This window comes from Ochlerotatus camptorhynchus, unplaced genomic scaffold (assembly GCF_037179485.1).
Source record: "Ochlerotatus camptorhynchus isolate MF236.1 unplaced genomic scaffold, CSIRO-AGI_Acam_v1.1 ptg000316l, whole genome shotgun sequence".
Classification (NCBI taxonomy): domain Eukaryota; kingdom Metazoa; phylum Arthropoda; class Insecta; order Diptera; family Culicidae; genus Ochlerotatus; species Ochlerotatus camptorhynchus.
In genome coordinates, this window is record NW_027040804.1 from 4,884,808 (window position 1) to 4,906,188 (window position 21,381).

General features: G+C 37.1%; 2 protein-coding genes across 2 annotated transcripts in view; both read left to right on the forward strand.

Annotated features, from left to right (window-relative positions):
* Cdk5alpha (Cdk5 activator-like protein) overlaps positions 1–21,381 on the forward strand; it is a 572,471-nt gene that overhangs the window by 154,865 nt on the left and 396,225 nt on the right. The gene's annotated exons all lie outside the window — the stretch shown is intronic.
* milt (trafficking kinesin-binding protein milt) overlaps positions 18,473–21,381 on the forward strand; it is a 344,265-nt gene continuing 341,356 nt past the window's right edge. The window contains exon 1 of the mRNA XM_065229556.1: positions 18,473–19,252. The gene's annotated coding sequence lies outside the window, so the exon portion shown is untranslated. The remainder of the gene's footprint in view (positions 19,253–21,381) is intronic.

Here is a 21,381-nt window from a genome sequence, read left to right on the forward strand (position 1 = left end):
TCAATGACAGGGTCCTATCCAGGATTACATCTGAAAAATCCAAATCTGGCCAACGCCCACCCTAAACCTAAACCTGTTCTAATCCACCTGAAATGACTAACGAATGGAAGACTTTGACTACCCAGCCATGCAATAGTCTCATTTCGTGCCTTATGGCAACTTGATGATTCTATTGCGCTCATCTTTTGGCACCACCACCACCACCTCTCCCCCTATGTATGCACATAAGGAGGGTTAGAAAATCTCTTCCAGTAATATAGAGCAACAGACAGAACAAACCATAACATTTTAAATGCCCTCAATGCCCCAACGGGAAGCCAATGAGAGGGTAAGCGGTTGATTGGTGATTGAAATCCTTAAAAAAAGACGCTGAAAAATTCTCGGAAAAATCTTAATGATATTTCAAGGGATGTCTTAAACAACAAGTTTAAAATTGTCTTTGATCGAGAAGTTAAATACTCAGATAACAAATGAAAGTCATCTAAAACTCATGAATGTTTAGGCTTTTGAAAGAGATCTAGAGATGGACCCAAATCTGAACTCGTCCGAAATAGAAATACAATGCATATAGTAGCCTACAAATCAAAATTAGAGTGCTTCAGAGACTTGATCTAGATAGAATCCTTCTTTTTCTGTGTTCAGATCATACACCTACTACTTCTGACAGACATACCTAGTAGTACCATAGAGTAACACTAAGACCAGTGGGTCCCCAAAAAACATGCTTAATTTTTTGGCTCAGGAAGTACCCGACCGTCGGTCCCTAGCTAATTGCAGCTCCCTTCGAAACATAGGAAAATCCACGAGCTCCTCATTACACTCTGCCTAATTTATAAGGCGAATCAAAACAAAGGCAAACTTTGACAGATTCTATTTCGAGAATTGGGTACCCTTATAGATGTAATTGGGCTAGTCAAGAAATGAGCCAATTTTTAGTTTTGTATTGATTGTGCCTCGAGCTCCTAGAAACCATCGATAGAAGTCATTGTTTACAAAAGCTGTTACGCCCTAATTCCAGCTCTAGCTAGATATTATCGTGGACATCCCAATCAAAACCGATATCGTACCGGCGTATACCAGTGGCGCTACTCAACCGTACCAGCGTATACCAGTGGCGCTAGAGAAGCTGGCAATAAGAAAATCGATGATTTGCTAATCAAGGTGAATATATTGAGAGGTAGTTAGTGTGGTTGGGATAGATACTACAGTTCATATCTTTCTCTTTCAGACTTGAAGTTCAAAAAAGCAAAATGTTTGGTGATAGGAATTTATGAAGTCAAAGAGACTACACTCAAAATAATTTTCACGTCAATGCTACGTGAAAACATACATAGATTTTTTCCATCGCACTTTTCACGTAAGAGTTACGTGATTCATGCATGGAAGCACTCATTTCAGTGAGCGAGATGGTTACTGGATTATCACGTAGAAGCTACGTGATTCTGTCGATGGAATTTATAATCGTCTCCAATGATTTTAATTTCGTTGTAAATAAAATGTATCATTGATTTCGCATTACAAATGATTCTATAGTATACATTGATTCAAATATATCTTAATTATCAATATATACACAGGGGGAACATACATTCGAACGGGACAAGTAACGGAAACTTGGTTACAATCATATGTATGATGTAAGGGAGTTTAACTCGCATTCATGTTCATGGTACTTCTTGCCGGTATACTGAAACTAAAAAACAAACTTTAAAGTTATTCTATACATAATTTGTTTAGTTATCATACTTACAACACGAAATTGTTCCACGCAAATAAATAGGTAACAAAATTATCTAGATTTTCACTGGTATGTTAACATGCACATTGCAATGCCCCCATGTTGTGTACCATTATGAGTGAGTCACTCATTAATTTTTTCATATGTGAAATGCACATAGAATTGGTGTATGTGCAAATCACGTACGTTTCATTAAAAAATCTACCGACTTCGAAGGAAATTTCCGTTGATGCATATTTGGTATCACGTAGACTCTTCTTGTGTCACGTAAAATTGACAGAAGCGGAAATAGAGCGACTCTATGTTATTTTTCACGTAACAATAACGTGTGAATTATTTTGAGTGTGCAGATCCTTTCAATAGATATTGAAACATCTCACAATTATTCATAAAACGATTTTAGATCACTTTCGGAGTTTGACGTACTATTTGAAGGAGGTACTAGATTAAAGGAGTGCAACCAACCGGTGGAAACTAACGATTTTAAATTGGCTCACTACTTGATTAGCCTATTGGTCCCAAGCAAATCGATTAATGTACCCCATTCTAATCAAAATTCTAGTTCTACACTATGTTTGTTTTGATTCGCTATGAAAGTTTGTCAGATAAAATGAGGGGTTCGTGGATTTTCCTATGTCTCGAGAGGTGCATCGATTAGCTTGGGACCGAAGATAGTACCAGAGCTGAGCCAAAAAGTTGAACACGTTTCTTCGGGATCTACTTGTCTTAGAGTTACCTCTGTGATATAATCATAGAGGTAACTTTAAGACTAGAAGGTCCCGAAGAAACGTGCTCAACTTTTTGGTTCAGCTCTGGTACTCTCTTCGATCCCAAGGTAATCGATTCACCCCTCGGAACATAGGAAAATTCACTCACCCCTCATTGTATCTGTCAAACTTTCATAGCGAATCAAAACAAACACTGTGTAGTACTAGAGTTGCGACTAGAATGGGGTACGTTAATCGTTTGCTTGGGACTAATAGGCTAGTCAAGTAGTGAGCCAATTTAAAATCGTTTGTTTTAAATTGATTGTTGGTATAATGCTCTACGTTTAGCAACGGCCCACGCATGTCCAATTCTGGCAATTCCGGTAAAGTGTCGAATAATTGCAGCACACTCGGTCCCGCATAATGTAGTAATAAATCCTTCTTCCAATCCTCATCTTCTATACGGCTGTCTCGCATCATCGTTTCGAATGATCTCAGTCACTTACGCCATTCGATGCGGACGTCATCGGTGTGAGAAGCATACTCGAATGCTTGCAACTGCAGTCCCAGCGTTCGAATCATATCTGCAAATAATCGAAACAAAACACCGTAACAACTCAGCCTTCAGCAGTTTGGTTTCAAAACAAAATCTTCCTATTTACAGACTAAGAAAGAACTAATCACCAGATGCCACAATTCTTTCAAATGGTACAATTTTTTTTCCGCAGTCAGAATACACGTCAATCGAACAAATTTGAGCAAAACAAACAAAGCAAGCTTTGTGTTCGATTTTCATTCGGTCTATCTTCTGTCAGATTTTGTTTTCCCTCTCGCTCTCGAATGCTCTCTCGCTCGTGAATCGTGAACTTCACCCAGTGCAAAATCTATGAGTAAAATAAATCCAATTGGATTGGTATCGAATTTAACAAGCTAGTAGGTAAGGTAAATTAAGATCAAGGTGATTATATTGAGAGGTAATTAGTGTGGTTGGGATAGATACTAAATTAACCAGCCAAAGACTGCAAGTCTCTATAATAAAAATATAAAAGTCTGAAGGAGATGTGGAATGCTTTTGGAGAAACCATCGATAGTAAATCTAGAAGACCGCTGGTGCACTTCTGAATGATGACTGGTACGTTTCTAAAAGGGAACTATTTGAACTATCAATACGGTCTTTGAAGTTCACTTGAAAGGGATTGATTGATTTATCTTTATCAAGGAGGTTTTCAGCCTGAGGCTGGTTCGCCTCCAACTCACTTGAAAGGGAGCTAAATAATTTGCTTGAATACACTTCTGGCCTGTAAAGATTTCAAATCTTCAGCCATATGAATAATGCATTCCGAAACGATCGATACGGCATTCGAAAAAGTCACATAACTTTGTAAAGAGATTTACAATTGTTTTTGAAGACCACTATATCGATTCTGCATGCAAGCAAAATTATAATGCTTCCCCAAAAGGATTTCAGAGTTCTCTTAAGACGATCACAAATCATTCCATTCTATCTTTCTGATGAATTAAATCAACTACTCAATCTACTGGAAAGCCATCCGAAAGTAATCTAGAAAGCAGACATGTAAAATATTTCAGTGCCAACAGTTCAAAGGGGCGTAATTGCTTTTGTAAACAATGGCTTTAGACGTCGATTTCTCGCAAATGAAAACCCACCCCTCCAAATTACAAATGCTAGCTGATACAGGAAACATTCCTCTGCGTGCTGGTGTCATTCATTTTCATGAGTGAGCTTTCATTCGCGAGAAATCGACGACTAAAGCCATTGTTTACAAATGCAATTACGCCCCTTTGAAATGTTGGCACTGATTTCAATATCTATGGAAGGGACCTGTAATGCTTCAGTAAAAAGATCTTGGGCTTTATCTGACTTTTGCTTCGTGATGAAGAAGACCTAGAAGATCACTGACTCCATCTTCAAAATCTTGTCCAGTTCTAAGACTTTGGTAGCTCGTCTGAATGAGGTAGAGGTCTACTTTACATCGGAAGATGAATCAATAGACTTTGGATGAAGGGAATGCCCCGGTGTACTGGTTTCATTCATACCTCTCACGCCAAAGTGACGAGTTCAAACCTCAACCTCGACTTACCTTACCAATCAGACTAAGGCCTTGTTGTCCTCTGCTGTCCGAAGAAGTCGTCTCCACTCTACTAGATCCATGGCCACAGTTCACCAGCCTCGTAGTCTGCGAAGGGTCCGCAGGACACCTTCTACTTGGTCGATCGTGGTTGAAGTTCGTCATAGATTAACCTATCGCAACCCGGGAAGCCGAGCGATTTGCAGTTCCATGTTCCGAGTTTTCAATCGTATTCCTTATTTCGTAGCGTAGGTGCCGATTGTTCCGATCCGTATTCTTTTCTTCAGTATTTGCAACTTTGTTTTTTTTTTTCAAGGCGGCTTGTTGGGCCTGCCCCAACCTTCTGTCTCGCCGGGGGACCATCGTGCACAGCTCTGTTTAGAGTCCCACGCTGGCACTAGAACGGTGATCAGCCGCTCCTAACATGGAGAACAGACGCCGTTTTGAGCCGCATCTCCATGATGAACAGACGCTCAGGTTTGGTGAAGCATTTCCTCTATCACCGTACTATGGTTACCGCGCCAGTGTTCGCGTTGCACCTCTTCACCTTGCTATTTCCGGACTGGCAACATTGCCCAGACTACACCACCCAGCTGTGTCCATGTTTCAGTTGGTAGTCTATCATATGACTCGAGGAGGCGTGAAGTAGGAACTTGTGAGGATCAGGGCTAGGTATTCCGCTCCTTCCAGGTTGTCAACTCACCATTTTGTAGCCCAACCTCAACCTCGACCAAGTCACGAATGACCCAAGATTGTTAAAGTGACTATAAAAAATGTGTTTTAGCCTGACAGAGGACAAGCAGAAGTGCTCTCTGAAAGAGATCTGAAAAAAGAATGCACAGTTTCGATAATAGGGAATCCCAATTAATAGTATCTATGACTTATAATTTATATAAAAGAATTCATTGAAAGTACTACGTCGAAGCTGAATGAAGTTTCGATGCAGCTGGATCCAATATGTTGTCCTTAAGTTAAGCCCATACAGATATTTGGGACCACAGATAGCCTAGTCAGTAAACGAAAAAGAGTCACTAAAATTTTAAACGTCTCTCCTAAAGTGATCTAAATTTTATTTCCATCAGAATACTAAAAAGCATTTAAATTCAAATCTACTAAGCTTCTGAAATCAATCAAAAATTCAACTGAAATTAATAGACATGGGCTTTCCAAAAATTTCTAGATGTCTCAGAAGCCTGTTGAAACACGTCTACAGGAGATTTGACAAGCTAATACATTTCCATACGTCATACACATTTTTATTTTGTTTCAATTAATAACAATCTCTTATGCTATGTTCAGACTACAGAGTTATTTGTTATAAGCCTATCTTGCTGATTTTTTCTTCTTGTTTATAGTTATTATAACACCCCTGTAACATGTTATAACTCTGTAGTCTGAACCGAGGTCTGAACAAGGCATTAGTTTTGTTTTTCAATTTACACTGTAGCATACCATCACATGTAAATAGAATAAATTTCAACCAAAATACCAGCTGATATTACTTGCTCTTTATAATCTTCACTGAGATAATTAAAAAAAAATTCACAAACGTAGAATAGCAAAAGAACACTCTGACACACTGACACAAAAATCCATCCAACAAATTTAGTTGCAAATTTTAAACAACGTGATAACAAAAAACGCTCACTGTTTTGCTTATAGTTTTAATCTGTATCATATACATTGTATAACAAACAACCCATGGCGACGAAAAAAAAAATGAATGTAAAGTGTATCAATAGGGCCCCTTTTCCCCCGCTATCTCTTTCTATCGATTTCTCTCCAACCCCATTTCTCCTCAAATGAATGTAAATATAAACTTTTTTCCTTAAAAGTTGTTCCCATAATTGGTTCGCCGCGAAAGTTTAATTTTGCACTGACAGCTTAGCATGTTGGTTCAAATCAACAAAAAAAAAGAACATTTTTTGTTTCAGTGTAAACAATTTTCAACCGTTGTTCACTTGACTGTGGGCCGGAGTATGTGCAATTGAAACTGGTAGAATGCGTTTGAACCGAGATAAAATACTACAGAAAACAAAACAAAAAAAAAAAACTTTGACGAAAACTCTTTGAGAAAAGTTAGCAAACGAATGCAACGAGAAGAACGTTCGATTGTGCAATAAAACAAACCTAATTATAGTATATATATAGAGTTAGAGGGAACTGTAATTACAACAAAAAGAAAACAGTAGTTGAGATGATACCGTTCTTCTTTGATTTTAGTTATTAAAAACAAAAAGAAAATAAGGACGCTCTCCGAAGGGCCCAAAGAGCAAATCTTCCAACAATTTCCGTACTAACTATTCCTTCTATATTGTTTCCTTTTTATATCCAAACGAAATTACGAAAATTTAACCATTGAAAGTTTAGCTGAGAGAAAAAAAACTTAGCAATTAATGACGTCGGTTGCCTTTCGGTGCGCCAGAATAGAAAAAATCCAGAGTTTCGAATAGTTCTTCTCGTAAATACCGAGATCATAAAAAAGAAGTAGTGAAAAGCGAAACTGTGCAAAAAGATGAAGTAAAACTGTAAAACCCAAAGTAAACCGAAAAAAAAAAGATTATTAGTTGAAGAAGCCCACAAAAAAACATATACGAAGGAAACCGAGAAAAACAAGGTTAAAGAAGGAAAAATCACAAACAAATAAACCAAACAAGAATACTGTTGAATGTTGATTACAAACTAAAAGTAACTGAATTAAACATAATAAGAGTTATTAACAAATTGGAACGAAGCAGTTGTCATTTATATAGGACACATGATGGCGGCAGTTTGAACCAAAAAAAACTACACTGCAATGGCACAGAGAGTTTCAACCAAAACGATCACCATAACACAGTGGGTTAAAAGCAGGTGAAGAACGTACATAATTTTACACAGAGAAAATAAAACTAATAATTGGAGAAGACTCGAGACCAATATGAAAAAAAAGTCAAACTTAGAAACGAAAGTTGTTAGTAGAATCCTGAAATTGACAGGAAAATTGCATCAACTGAACATTCCATTCCCTCAGATGTACATCCTCGTTTAGAGCAATTGGTTGCCAAACTACAAATCAATAACAAACAAACAAACAAATCTCCTATGAAAATGAATCGATAAACAAAAAGAAAAACAGATTAACAAATCAACATACGCAAAATAAACAAAACGACAGATGTTCAGATGTGGATAGCAGTTAAAAAGACTATAAACGATGGATATCCGTGCAACCAAATACTACACTGTTACCCCCCACGTCCCTCTCTGGAAGAATTAAAAAAAAATATGGATGCATCCATAAATCAATAGAAAAAGGCATACACACGCTATTTCAAAACTACCCAAATTTGAGCACGACCCACCCAGTTCAGCCAAAACTGAATCCACCCAAAAATGGATCGGATTCAGGTCGATGTAGTTCATTTGTCAACTTGCAACTCCTAACATAGATTAACCAATTATTGGGTAGGTTCAGTTTTTACCGCTCGAATTTGGGTGATTCTGAAAAAGCGTGCAGATCGCGAGCGATTGACCAACGTCGTCGTGTCGGCGAGAGTAGAGTGAAGAAAACAAAAATAATAAAAAAAAAATGGCGGAAAAATACTTGAAAGCAACCTACTAACCCAATTTGACGAATTACTCGAGATGAGATAAAAGAAAGGAAGAATTAAATGAAAATAATATAATAACATAAAACTTATACTGATTAAAACAAATTATAATTTTTTAAGTAGAAAAATAAAAAAGGAAAAATTACAAAAAAATTGAAAACATGCCGGAGTGGTCCGATTGTTTTTTTTTATCGTAGAAATGTATGAGAATTTATTGTCCATTTGTTTGCAATTTTAGAAATAGTTCCAACAATCAAAACAAACACACTTAGAAATTACTACCGTATTCGGTAATTTTTTACCGAACTTTTAACAGCTGAACGTTCGGTGATCAGTTCGGTAAACAGATTTGTTGATTAGGTGTCAAAATTACCGAACGATTTGGTAATTATTTACCGAACTATTCAGTATTTTTTTACTGAACTGTTCCGTAAATGGATATTTGTTGATCTTTTGTATTTTTTGTTTTTTTTTCGGTGAAATAAAATTTAAAGCTTTTTTTTTGCATTATTATTTGTGAGATTTTATTTAATAGTAAAATATATGTATTATAAAATAACATATATTGCTCGCTGAAGTATTATTTTTCCATGTGGCTACTTTCATGGTTGATGCCATTGACTGGAACCTGATCCCGAAAGCACAGAATTCCTGGCTGTGTCTGAAGATATAAAAATGAAATAAATAAATGGATTTTCCGGTCACTTTCCACTGTTACTGTTTACTTTAACACTTGATATAAATATGACCGTCTTTCGATTTGACAGTCTGGAATTATTTACAGAAGTTCGGTAAACGTTTCTGTAATTTGCAGTTTTTTTCGGATTTTTTTTTTTTACCGAATTCGGCATTTGCTTTGTTTTACAGTTCTTACCACAAACGAAGTGACAGACGGAGCGGCTCGAAAACTTTGGTGACCAACCTGCTATTGCAATTTTTCAGTGTACCACATGGCAACACCACTACTACTGGATTGTACCACATGGCAACACTACTACCATAAAGGTAAAACGCTGGCCAGACTGAGCAGTTATAACATGTTATAACGGTTGTCAAATAATTGCAACACAGAATCCACCATCAAGATAGCGCTATAACATGTTATAACCATAGAGGTAACTCTAAGACCACTGGGTCCCGAAGAAAATCATTATTATTTTTGGTCACTCAGTACCAGAACAACGGTCCCAAGCAGTCCCAAGCTATTTCACTCACCCCTGCATGTTCTGCATGAATCCACACACCCCTGATGTTATCTGTCAAACTTTCATAGCGAATCAAAACAAACATAGTGTAGTAATAGAATTTCAACTAGAATAGGGTACGTTAATCGTTTGCTTGGGACCAATAGGCTACTAAAGTGGTGAGCCAATTTAAAATCGTTAGTTTTGTATTGATTGTTGTTATAACTCTGTAGTCTGAACGTACTATAAGACTAGTAGTTCCCGATGAAACGTGCTGAACTTTTTGGCTCAGCTCTGGTACTGTCTTCGGTCCCAAGCTAATCGATGCACCCCTCGAAACATAGAAAAATCCACTAACCACTCATTTTATCTGTCAAACTTTCATAGCGAATCAAAACAAACATAGTGTAGTACTAGAATTTCGACTAAAATGGGGTACGTTTATCGATTTGCTTGGGACCAATAGGCTAGTCAAGTAGTGAGCCAATTTAAAATCGTTAGTTTCCACCGGTTGCTACTACTGGATTGAACCATAGAGGTAACTCTAAGACCACTGGGTCCCGAAGAAAATCATTATTATTTTTGGCTCACTCAGTACCAGAACAACGGTCCCAAACAGTCCCAAGCTATTTCACTCACCCCTGCATGTTCTGCATGAATCCACACACCCCTGATGTTATCTGTCAAACTTTCATAGCGAATCAAAAAAAACATAGTGTAGTAATAGAATTTCAACTAGAATAGGGTACGTTAATCGTTTGCTTGGGACCAATAGCCCTAATAATAAAATAACCATAAACGAACGATAACCCTAATCATTGAACTATTCCACAAATGGTTTGGATGATACCCAGAACACGTCGTTAAGCAAATTAACCATACAATTTTTATTAGGGAGGCTACTAAAGTGGTGAGCCAATTTAAAATCGTTAGTTTCGTATTGATTGTTGATTGAACTAGCATTTTCACCAAATGTACTAGAATGTTTTGGTTCTATCTCTTTCACTCTAGTCACAACTGAAATTCATAAAAAATGACAAAATTATACACTCTTTGCACACTGTCAAAGAAGCATTGTACACAAAATCAACTTTGTGCAAAACCAAAACAATACTTTCCCATCTGGTGGATGATGGCACAAGCTTCTACGAAAATTCTATTACAGCGAAGCACATTATTTTAATTGATTTCTTCGCCAGTTAATCGTCTGTCACTTCGTTTGTGGTTCTTACTGTACTATTTTTTACCTGAGTACTGCGAACTAACTCAAAACAATTGTCATCTGGTAGCCGAGTCAAACTGTCAAACGGGAGCCAAACATTCAAAAGAGCTCAGAAGTCACGTAGGTAGTTACTGTTTGAACCACAAGTAAAGGTGTTGTCACCTACTGAAAACAAATTAAGGTTGTGTTCCATTTGGTGAATTTTCACTTAAATTTGACAGATGGGAATTTTTCAAATAAACCTGCTATTGTACCAGACTTATTTCTGACAGACAAGGAACCAATTTTGACAAACATCTTTTCGAAAATCGGAAGATCAACAACAGAAGGGATTTTCGAACATTATAATTTATTTTCGAAGTGTCAAATTTAAGTGAAAATTCACCAAATGGAACACAGTCTAATCATAGAGGTAACTCTAAGACCACTGGGTCCCGAAGAAAATCATTATTATTTTTGGCTCACTCAGTACCAGAACAACGGTCCCAAGCAGTCCCAAGCTATTTCACTCACCCCTGCATGTTCTGCATGAATCCACACACCCCTGATGTTATCTGTCAAACTTTCATAGCGAATCAAAACAAACATAGTGTAGTAATAGAATTTCAACTAGAATAGGGTACGTTAATCGTTTGCTTGGGACCAATAGACGAGTGCACGGATGGATTTGAGTTCACTCACTCGACAAAAAGTGACACAACAGCGGGGCCCTGTTTACTAAAAATGAACACCTATGTGTTCATTTTTAGTAAACAGGGCCCCGCTGTTGTGTCACTTTTTGTCGAGTGAGTGAACTCAAATCCATCCGTGCACTCGTCTATAGGCTACTAAAGTGGTGAGCCAATTTAAATTCGTTAGTTTCGTATTGATTGTTGCTAATACCCCGTTCACATTACAGCGTATATCACGTGATATACGCTGCCTTGCAATGAGCACTCATACATATAGTTTTCACTGGAAATCCTATGTATGAGTGCTCATTGCAAGACAGCCTATATTACGTGATATAGGCTGTAATGTGAACGGGATATAAGAATTATAATAATTATGAAACAGTCGAAACATCAACCTTAGTAGGCGAATAATGTAAATCTTCGAGCGTGATGCTCGAAAAAGTGTTTTTATTTGATATTAATAATGCCAAAACTGGGTTGCTGAAACAAGAATGTAATCAAACTTTATAAGAGTTATGTGAGCTTTGTAAGCAGGTGCACTCCCATCACCATGTATACGTTATTTCTAGAGCAGAGTAGGAGGAGCCAAGAGTTCATTTGACAGCATGTATATACAATTTCGTGAGCTGTTTCAGCAAAACAATTTGACTTCGGAAGATTTTCAAGATGTTTTCTATACCCCGTTCACATTACACCGTATATCACGTGATATACGTTGTCTTGCAATGAGCACTCATACATCTAGTTTTCACTGGAAATCATATGTATGAGTGCTCATTGCAAGACAGCCTATATTACGTGATATAGACTGTAATGTGAACGGGGTACTAGCTCACTTGAAAAATAAAATCGGCTGAGTTCGCAGTACTCAGTTTTTTACTGAATTCGTCAATATAATAGACAAATTACCGTCACTTCGGTAAAACATTACCGAATGTTGGTAAAATTATTTTTGTTTACCGAAAAATCTGTAACATTCTTCATTTACCGATCATTTTCGGTAAAAAATTACCGAACAAGGAAAACGTCGCTGAGTGTGAAACTAACGCTTTTAAATTGGTTCATTACTTGACTTTGGTCCCAAGTACATCAGCAACTCTCTTGCTCTATAGCTGCGCCTTTACCGACTGAGCTAAGCAGCACAGTGGCAGGCACGTACACGGTAAGAAAAAAGTACCCAACGGCCAGTTCACTTTTACCTACTTTTGACTAGTTTGTCTCCTTTTCTCCTTCTAATGTTGTCAAAAACGGAGGAACAAAACCACCCAACAGGGGTAGAAAAGTGTGGGAACCCAACGTTGAGTATAATCATATTTACCTACTGTTGGGTACAACTAACTTACTTTTGTGTTGAAAGCTAGTGGAAAATTCCATACGAATTGCACACAAGTAAATGAAAACTACTTTGATCCGCTTTACCTACTTTTGGGTTCCTGCACTATAGTCAACAATCAATACGAAACTAACGATTTTAAATTGGCTCACCACTTTAGTAGCCTATTGGTCCCAAGCAAACGATTAACGTACCCTATTCTAGTTGAAATTCTATTACTACACTATGTTTGTTTTGATTCGCTATGAAAGTTTGACAGATAACATCAGGGGTGTGTGGATTCATGCAGAACATGCAGGGGTGAGTGAAATAGCTTGGGACTGCTTGGGACCGTTGTTCTGGTACTGAGTGAGCCAAAAATAATAATGATTTTCTTCGGGACCCAGTGGTCTTAGAGTTACCTCTATGCTATAGTGCCGAGATGAGTGAAAAGAACTTACTTTTGGGTACTTTTTTCTAACCGTGTAGGCAACATGTTATACCGTGACAGCGGGCCCAGCAGAGCAAAATAAACGATTTGAGCCCGCACGCTATTCTGGGGCTACTCATTTTCGAGTTGAAAATCACTCTGTTAGGACAAAAAGGAAGTTACCCAAAAATGGGTAAACATGTATTTACTCAAATCTGGGTAAACGTGCTTGCGGTGGAAACTGGGTAGAGCTTACTCAGATTTTGACGTTTGCTTACTGGGTAAAGCTTACTCATTTTTTGTAGAAATTTGGTACACATAAATGCTTACAAAGAGTTTTCTTTTTACATGTATATGAATAACAATTGATACAATCAATCAACATATATTTAAAAAATAATACAGTGCATTGCAAAAATTAAAATGTTAGCTATACTCCTTCACCAATGACTTGTAAGCAGCGAATCCAAACACATAAAGCAACCAACGATACAGACAAAACGGTTGCTACGACTACCATGACAAACTCGCTCTGTAACATAGCTCGATCCAAGTGGTAGAAGGATAATGACTAGGGGAAGGCCAGCTCCAAGTATAAGCATCAATACCGATGGTGGAAATATTAAATATTTTAATATTTGTGATATTTATGAATGTCATACTTAGTCTGACAGTTGTTTATTGTTTATTTTTGACTATTTTTGGTTTTAAGTGTACATTTGACATTCGTTTAATAAAAAATGGATTTCACACGAGAGGCAAGTTATTTCCTTCACTATTATTCTAATATTTTTCTTTAAATTTGAATATTTGGTTCTTTGATAAAAAGAACATGAATGCGTGAAATATACGGGATTTACGCAGAAAACCCGGAAAAATTTACTTTTCTCAGAGGGGAGAAAAAACTAATCCTGAAGCTGGCCAACACCATTCGTGATGCAGGCTTGGATCAATTCATGCCATCCAGCAAAACGAACAATTCGAAATCCGAGTCAATAGATTCATTTGAAACGGAAGTGTTAGAAATAATCCAATCATACTTCAAAGAACGGTATACATTTGTATGAATTATTTTTCCAACTATTTATCAAATGCTGTGAATCTGTGTTGATTGATTCCAATTGAATGTCAAATTTTTTGCCGGAATCGGAAATCTATCGGCAAATGTTTCTCTGTCGAAAGGAGAATACAGAATGGCAATCATTACCTGTGTTCTCAAGTTCTCAATTATTATTCCCTATTTATTTATGAACACGCAGATGCACATGTAAAACAAGGAAAAATAATCGAAGTTGAAGAATGGGGCGGGGGTCTTATCTGGGAGGGATCGAAGTTGAAGTAGCCTGTCTTTTACCAACACGAAATGTACAATTTGAGTTATTCCCCTGCAAACTATTGAAAGATAGCAATGACGTCATTAGTCGACATTCAAACTTGATGTTTACAACCGAGAGTATATTACGATATTACCTTGTTCATGTATACCGTGATTGAGTGTATTCGTTATAGCTACACTGTTAAAATTGTTTCCTTTGTAGCTTTCCGTTTGACAGTTAATATCATTAATATTTATATTAAAAACTATAATAATTACTAATTTGAGCAATTTTTACACCAAATATTACTTCAGATCAAGTTGTACTTCCCCTAGGATAATGATATATTGCTTGCCTGCTTTGTTGCAATATATACGGATGAGGACATAGCTTGATATGAATCGAGAAAAGACATAACAAAAAAATTCCCATTAACACACGTGTATCATCTTCGGCTTTACTTCGTGAAGCAACTTGCCAACAATTTGCTCATTTCCTTCTACCATAGAGGTAACTCTAAGACCACTGGGTCCCGAAGAAAATCATTATTATTTTTGGCTCACTCAGTACCAGAACAACGGTCCCAAGCAGTCCCAAGCTATTTCCCTGCATGTTCTGCATGAATCCACACACCCCTGATGTTATCTGTCAAACTTTCATAGCGAATCAAAACAAACATAGTGTAGTAATAGAATTTCAACTAGAATAGGGTACGTTAATCGTTTGCTTGGGACCAATAGGCTACTAAAGTGGTGAGCCAATTTAAAATCGTTAGTTTCGTATTGATTGTTGCTTCTACCGCCTCGAGTGAGTTGTGTCGCACGGGCTGCTTGTCATGAAAAAGAACGAAGAAGATTATATCTCGCGTCACTTTTCAAATAGACCAATGTAACAAATGTAAACAAATCGAGTTAAGCGATACAAACTATTGCTTTATCATTGTATGTGGTACAAAAACATCCATCCAAATTTACTTTCATTTATTTAAGATAATCATTGATCAAAAATTGTCCAATGTACAGTTTAAAATGATGGGTACATGATTGTTACTTCGGTCATTCGGACTGCCTAACATGATTGGTGCTCATTTTCCAAAGGCGGGGCCAATCTAAAGTTAGGTACTATACTTTGAAATCTGTGAAAGGGAATCTAGTATCATGTAGACAAAACGTCCAATGTAACACTCATTGATTATGTCATTGCGAAAAATCGTCCAATGTAACATGTCCAATGTACAACACGACTTGTCAAAACGTCCTATGTGGTTTTTTCTATGTTGTAGCATGAAATTCAAAGTAAAATTGTGATTTTACCGTTTCTTCTGAATTTTCAACGTTATTATACACTGACTACATTAAAAATAGTATTGCAAAATGTATTGTTTTTAAACAGTTAAAATAATAAACTGTCGAACTTCAACTTCGATTTTCTCAAAATGGTGGATATGTTACATTGGTCTATTTGAAAAGTGACGCGAGATATCATTATTGCTTTCCACTTCTGACATAGCGTTATTACTCGGTTCGTTGATCGCTTTTCATTTTGTCATTTGGATATATTTTTGATTCCTTGCTTGTAAGCACAAACGAAGTGACAGACGACTAACTGGCGAAGAAATCCATTTAAATAATGTGGTTCACTGTAATAGAATTTTCTTGGAAGCTTGTGCCATCATCCACCAGATGGGTTAGTTTTTTTGTTTTGGATTTGAACAAAGTTGATTTTGTGTACAATGATTCTTTGGCAGTGTGCAAAGAGTGCGTATCATTTTGTCATTTTTTTATGCATTTCAGTTTTGAGTAGAGTGAAAGAGATAGAACCAAAACATTCTACTACATTTGGTGAAAATGCTAGTTCAATCTAGTAGTAGTGTTGCCATGTGGTACAAGCCAGTAAGTGGTGTTGCCATGTGGTACACTGAAAAATTGCAAACGCAGGTTAGTCACCAAAGTTTTCGAGCCGCTCCGTCTGTCACTTCGTTTGTGCTTGTAAGTCTTGAAGTACCAATATCGATGAATGAGTCGCTTGCGCAGTCGGAGCTCAAAAACTGCACTAGATTCCTGAAAATTAAGTAATTAGAGGAAGTATAAAGTTAGACAACTTTCAATATACTTACCAACAGGCTGCTGTCATGTGTGAGCATTCAAAAAGTTCCATGGTTGTTTTAATAAAACAGCAAGAAAGGTTATCTTCCATTTAATTCCACTTAATTAATTTTGGTATCCATGACAGATACGTATTTCGACTACAATGTGCAGTCTTCATCAGTGTCATTCGCACTTAAGAACGTATCAAAATCTAACCCCCTTAAGTACTCATCGGGAGGGTATGTAATTCATAATGTTTTCATAGCTTATATAGCTTATATATTTTTTATATAAAAATCATTAATGTGTTCATTGTCTGGTGTCTGGCTGCGATTTTTTTTTAATAATATAGTATTGAATCCGAGCAATCTTCCTGAAAAAAATAATTATAATAAAACAACGAAATGACAATGATTTTTACTGTTGAATTTCGAGCACATTAAAATTTATTGTTACATTATTGTACGGGAGAAAACATAAATTTCGATTTTTAACGATACAATGCTCAAACAATGAAAATTAGTGTAATTTGTTCGAGAAAAATCACTTTTTTTTATTGTTAATATGCTTCCCGCATAAACGCGAACCATAAATTGACCTTACCTAAAATGGTTAAAAATTGTTTATAATCCCTGCTAAACTTTAACTGAAATGGTTATGGAACTTTACATGAACGTTTAATGATAAAGTTTCAACCTTATGTATTATGGTTTTTTGGAACTGGACCTTACAAATAATGGGTTGTTAAGAACCATTACCGTTCCAAATTCTTGTTTTCTCCATACATTTTCGGAAAGAGAACTATATTAGAACCTTTTTACTTATGGTTTGAGAACTTTAATGGTAATGGTTATGGTAGTCAGTAAGGTCCACGAATGGTTTTGGAACATCGATCAACTTTATGTGGAATATATCGCGAATTGGTTGCCTGTAATTTACTGATTACCAATTCACGATATATTCCACGTAAAGTTGAGCGATAATACAAAACCATTAATGGACCTTACTGACTACCATAACCATTACCATTAATGTTCTCAAATCATAAGTAAAAACGTTCTTATATAGTTCTCTTTCTGAAAATGTATGGAGAAAACAAGAATTTGGAATGGTAATGGTTCTTAACAACCCATTATTTGTAAGGTCCAGTTCCAAAAAACCATAATACATAAGGTTGAAACTTTATCATTAAACGTTCATGTAAAGTTCCATAACCATTTCAGTTAAAGTTTAGCAGGGATTATAAACAGTTTTTAACCATTTTAGGTAAGGTCAATTTATGGTTCGCGTTTATGCGGGTTAACATCCCCTTTTTACTGTAAATTTCTCAAATACCATGATTTTCATTGTTGTGAACCATGAATTTCGTTGTAATTTTATGATAATGGACAAAAATGTCCAATGTTTTGACAATAAATATCTTTGTTACAATGACAATGAAAATCATTGTACTTTTATTGGATTTTTTTTACGGGTTTATTTTATCATTGACACAAATAAGAAAACTCCTATATTAATAAAAAAAAAACTATGCGCTCCCATAATAAATATTATTTAAATTCTGTAAATGAATACTATTTACGCAGTTTATGATTAAACCCTATTTTTCACAAAATGTGTGAAATGTTACACATTAATGTGTTCACGCTGATTACCGTGTAAGTAAAATTGATCGATTCGTTTCATTGACTCTCTCTCTCTCTCTCTTTCGTTAATAGCATGGGTTTCTGTACAATTTTTGTCATGTTTGTGGTGTAAAATACTAGATAATAGCTTGTTTTATTGATAGGTGAATGAAATTAGATGGGAATGTCTTAACATGGCCGTGAGGATGCAAAGAGAAATTCGACGAAGAGAATCAGTCAATTTTACTTAGGACCTAATGTATTGTTCAGCTTGAAATCATGCCTGTCACTTTAAACCATGTTCCAGCCCTGCGGTCTGTCAAAACAGCCAAAACCCTGCAGGTAACTCACCACACGGGTACTCATTTAACCGTCAGTTTGCTGCTCGCGTGTGTGAAGAAAAAAAAATAAAAAAACTAGCAGCTGTCAATCCACTCGATGTCGCTTGGGACTGATGAATGTGGTGAGGTGAACGAGTGAGTGTTGGTATTTTTGGTGTGTGCAAAAATAAAACTCCAATCGCGTTTCGCGTGAAATTGGTGCTCCTCTCGTTTTCGGTCGTTCGGACGTAAAATAAATCCAAAATCTACCTAGTTTTCACAGTTTATTAGAATAAATCGCAGTGTTCATCGTTGCTGTTGCAGTTGTTATCTAGTACAATCCTGTTATCTCGTGTAAAGGGGAAGAATTTTGTTTTATTCTGCTGTTTTGTCCACCCATCAGGTTCTTCGGAAATCGCGAAGAAGAAACGGAGCGCTGTGTTTTCTTTTTTTCCGCAATCATCCTCCTGCCAGCCAGCCAGAAGAAGAGGCAGAGGCAGCCAAGTGTGTTGGTTTTCACGCTGCGTGTGTTGAAAATTTTCATTCAACAACCAATCGACCGAGTGTGAAAAGTGCACCTCGGCAGAAGAAAAATCCTCTGAATTTGGTTTGTGGAAAAAACGAGCTTAGTCCGTCACGGCGAATCTTTCGGGGGTGGTGGAAAACAGAATGTCGTACTAGTGAGAGCGAAAATTTTCGGGAGGTTTTTCCGTCGTCGTCGTCGTTGCAGTCAGTGTGTGTACTATTTTGCTGGCCTCAGGAGCAGAACGGGAACATCACAAGCAGAAAGTTTTGTTTTGGCCACAAAGTGAAGAAGGCAGTTTTGTTTAGAAAGGTATTTCTGGTTAGGCAAAACTGTGCAGTGAAGTTCGATTTCCAAGAGGATTAATCGCTGTTGTGTTTTTGTGGTTACGAGTTCCCTCAGCCTCCCGGATCGTCGTCATACAATCGAAGGTAAGCAAGCACCCTTTAGCAAAGGACTCTCTCTCTTCTCGGACGATTGCATTGTATAAAAGGTCTGTTATAGAGAGATGCAAAGCCTATGCTATTATGTCATCGTGTGAAATTGAAGAAAATCTATTGACCCGTTTTTTATGTCATCGCAAAATTTCACCGTCCGCGGCTGGTTCAACAAATGGATCGATCTCGTAAGGTCAACGGCGACGAAGCAGGGTACCGACCGATCGAGTGACATGAGTCAAGCAGTCCGACCGAAGTCCTAAAGAGAGTGAGTGTGTGTGAAGAAAACGAGTCATCGTTATTTTTATTCCACTAGGCTTTGTTTAGATCTCGCACTTTACAGCGCCTGAAATAAAAAGCAATTTAGGATTTGATGGCTGCCATACTATTCTTACAAATTGAACCATCTATCACCACAGCTGTTGTGATTCTAAACGGTGTGACCCTAACCTTGAGAACACTGGCTCTGTTCTGTTGTTTTTGTTGTTATTGCCGTTTACCATGGCGCTGATTTCCCCTCGCTTTTACGCTTAATTCGCGATGTCGTGAGGTATGTAAAGCTGTGAGAAATGCTCCTTCAATGTCTGCCATAGGCGTACATATCAAATTATTACGACTCGTTTTGTCAAATTTCATGATTGACAGGCGAATATGTAATCTTCTAATTTCACTCACCGTTAACCTTCCCTCGATTGTAAATATCTTCCTGAAATTTTTGCCCACACAAAAGGCCCATCGATTGATAACGAGACAGTCACAAAGTCGAACTGATAACCGCAATATCTGATCGGATTTGCGTCAGTTGTGGATAATGCAGGGAATTACTACAGCAGTAACCGACAGCTGACCACCTGACCGAACCGAAAAGTCCCACGCAGATTGGATTACGAACGAGACTTCACGCTAGGCACGCGTCGTACTTGCTGCAGTCCAGACAGCAGAAATATGACACCGTCTCCCTCTGCACTGTTTGCGAATGGCACAATCAGATGAACACGGGCTGCTCCCATAACTGACCTTGTCCAACTGGAAGTACCGGTCCGTCCGGCCGGTCCATCGGTGGGTTTGTTTGTTTGGGGGCTCGCCAGATTGATGCTACCGATGCTCTCTATTATGTTTTTGTTGGACATCACCGTGGAAAACATTCCCACCGAATTGATTAACTGTGCAGGGTAAAGCATGATGAAGCGTAAGTCGGTATTATTATTCAGCGCGATAATCAGTTGCTGTGCTGTCCAATTGTTTATTATTAGACATCATTTCCTGAAACACTGTTCCGACAAGGTCGTTGAAACACCGACAAACCGACATGAATGATAATACAAATTACAAAGAAATTTCTGATCGCGGCAAATATTTATCCAAGCCACGAATACGCGTACAAAATTTATGAGTTGGTTCGTGTCTAATCTATTTCGGTGGGACAATTTTTTTTTATCTAGATAAAATATTTCTATGGTTTTGACAGATGGGATCAGCCATTATGGATTCTCGATTAAGAGTTAAGTTTATGTTTCATGTCGGATTGTCGGTGGTTGAAACATACTACTAATCTAAATTGGTTCTACATCACTTCTTATTTCAGTATGTAATCCTATAGAAGTTCATTTTGGAAATCCAGTTCATGAAGCACCTGTTGAATTCTAAAGATGACCAGTAAACTGTTACACTTTTCTGAAATAAGTAGTCTAAGACCAGGATCTTGAAATTTGTTCTCAATCGAAGTCTTCGAATCTTGAGAATGTTTGTTAATCCAGGATCTTGAATTTCTGTGTACGGAATCATGAACATTTTCAATGTTTGAATTGACTAAATTATTTCTTTGGAGCTTAGCTCAGGATATCTCTGCAAATTTCCGCCATACTCCTACTAGACATAGAATTAAGTGAATTTTGTTACAAACAAACAACAATGAACTATCGGCTCCGTAAAGCTAACGCGATTGAGCCTTCCAAATGGACGAGCTAGATTAAAAAATCTTCGTGTAGTTAAGTTTCTTTACAATTCGCTGGGAATATTCTTCGGAAATCTCTTGGTACGTCATTTATAAGTTAACAAAGTTTTCCCTCAAAATTTCTTTGGATTTCGCCTTAAAAGTGACTGCAAACTTTCCTTGTAATTTC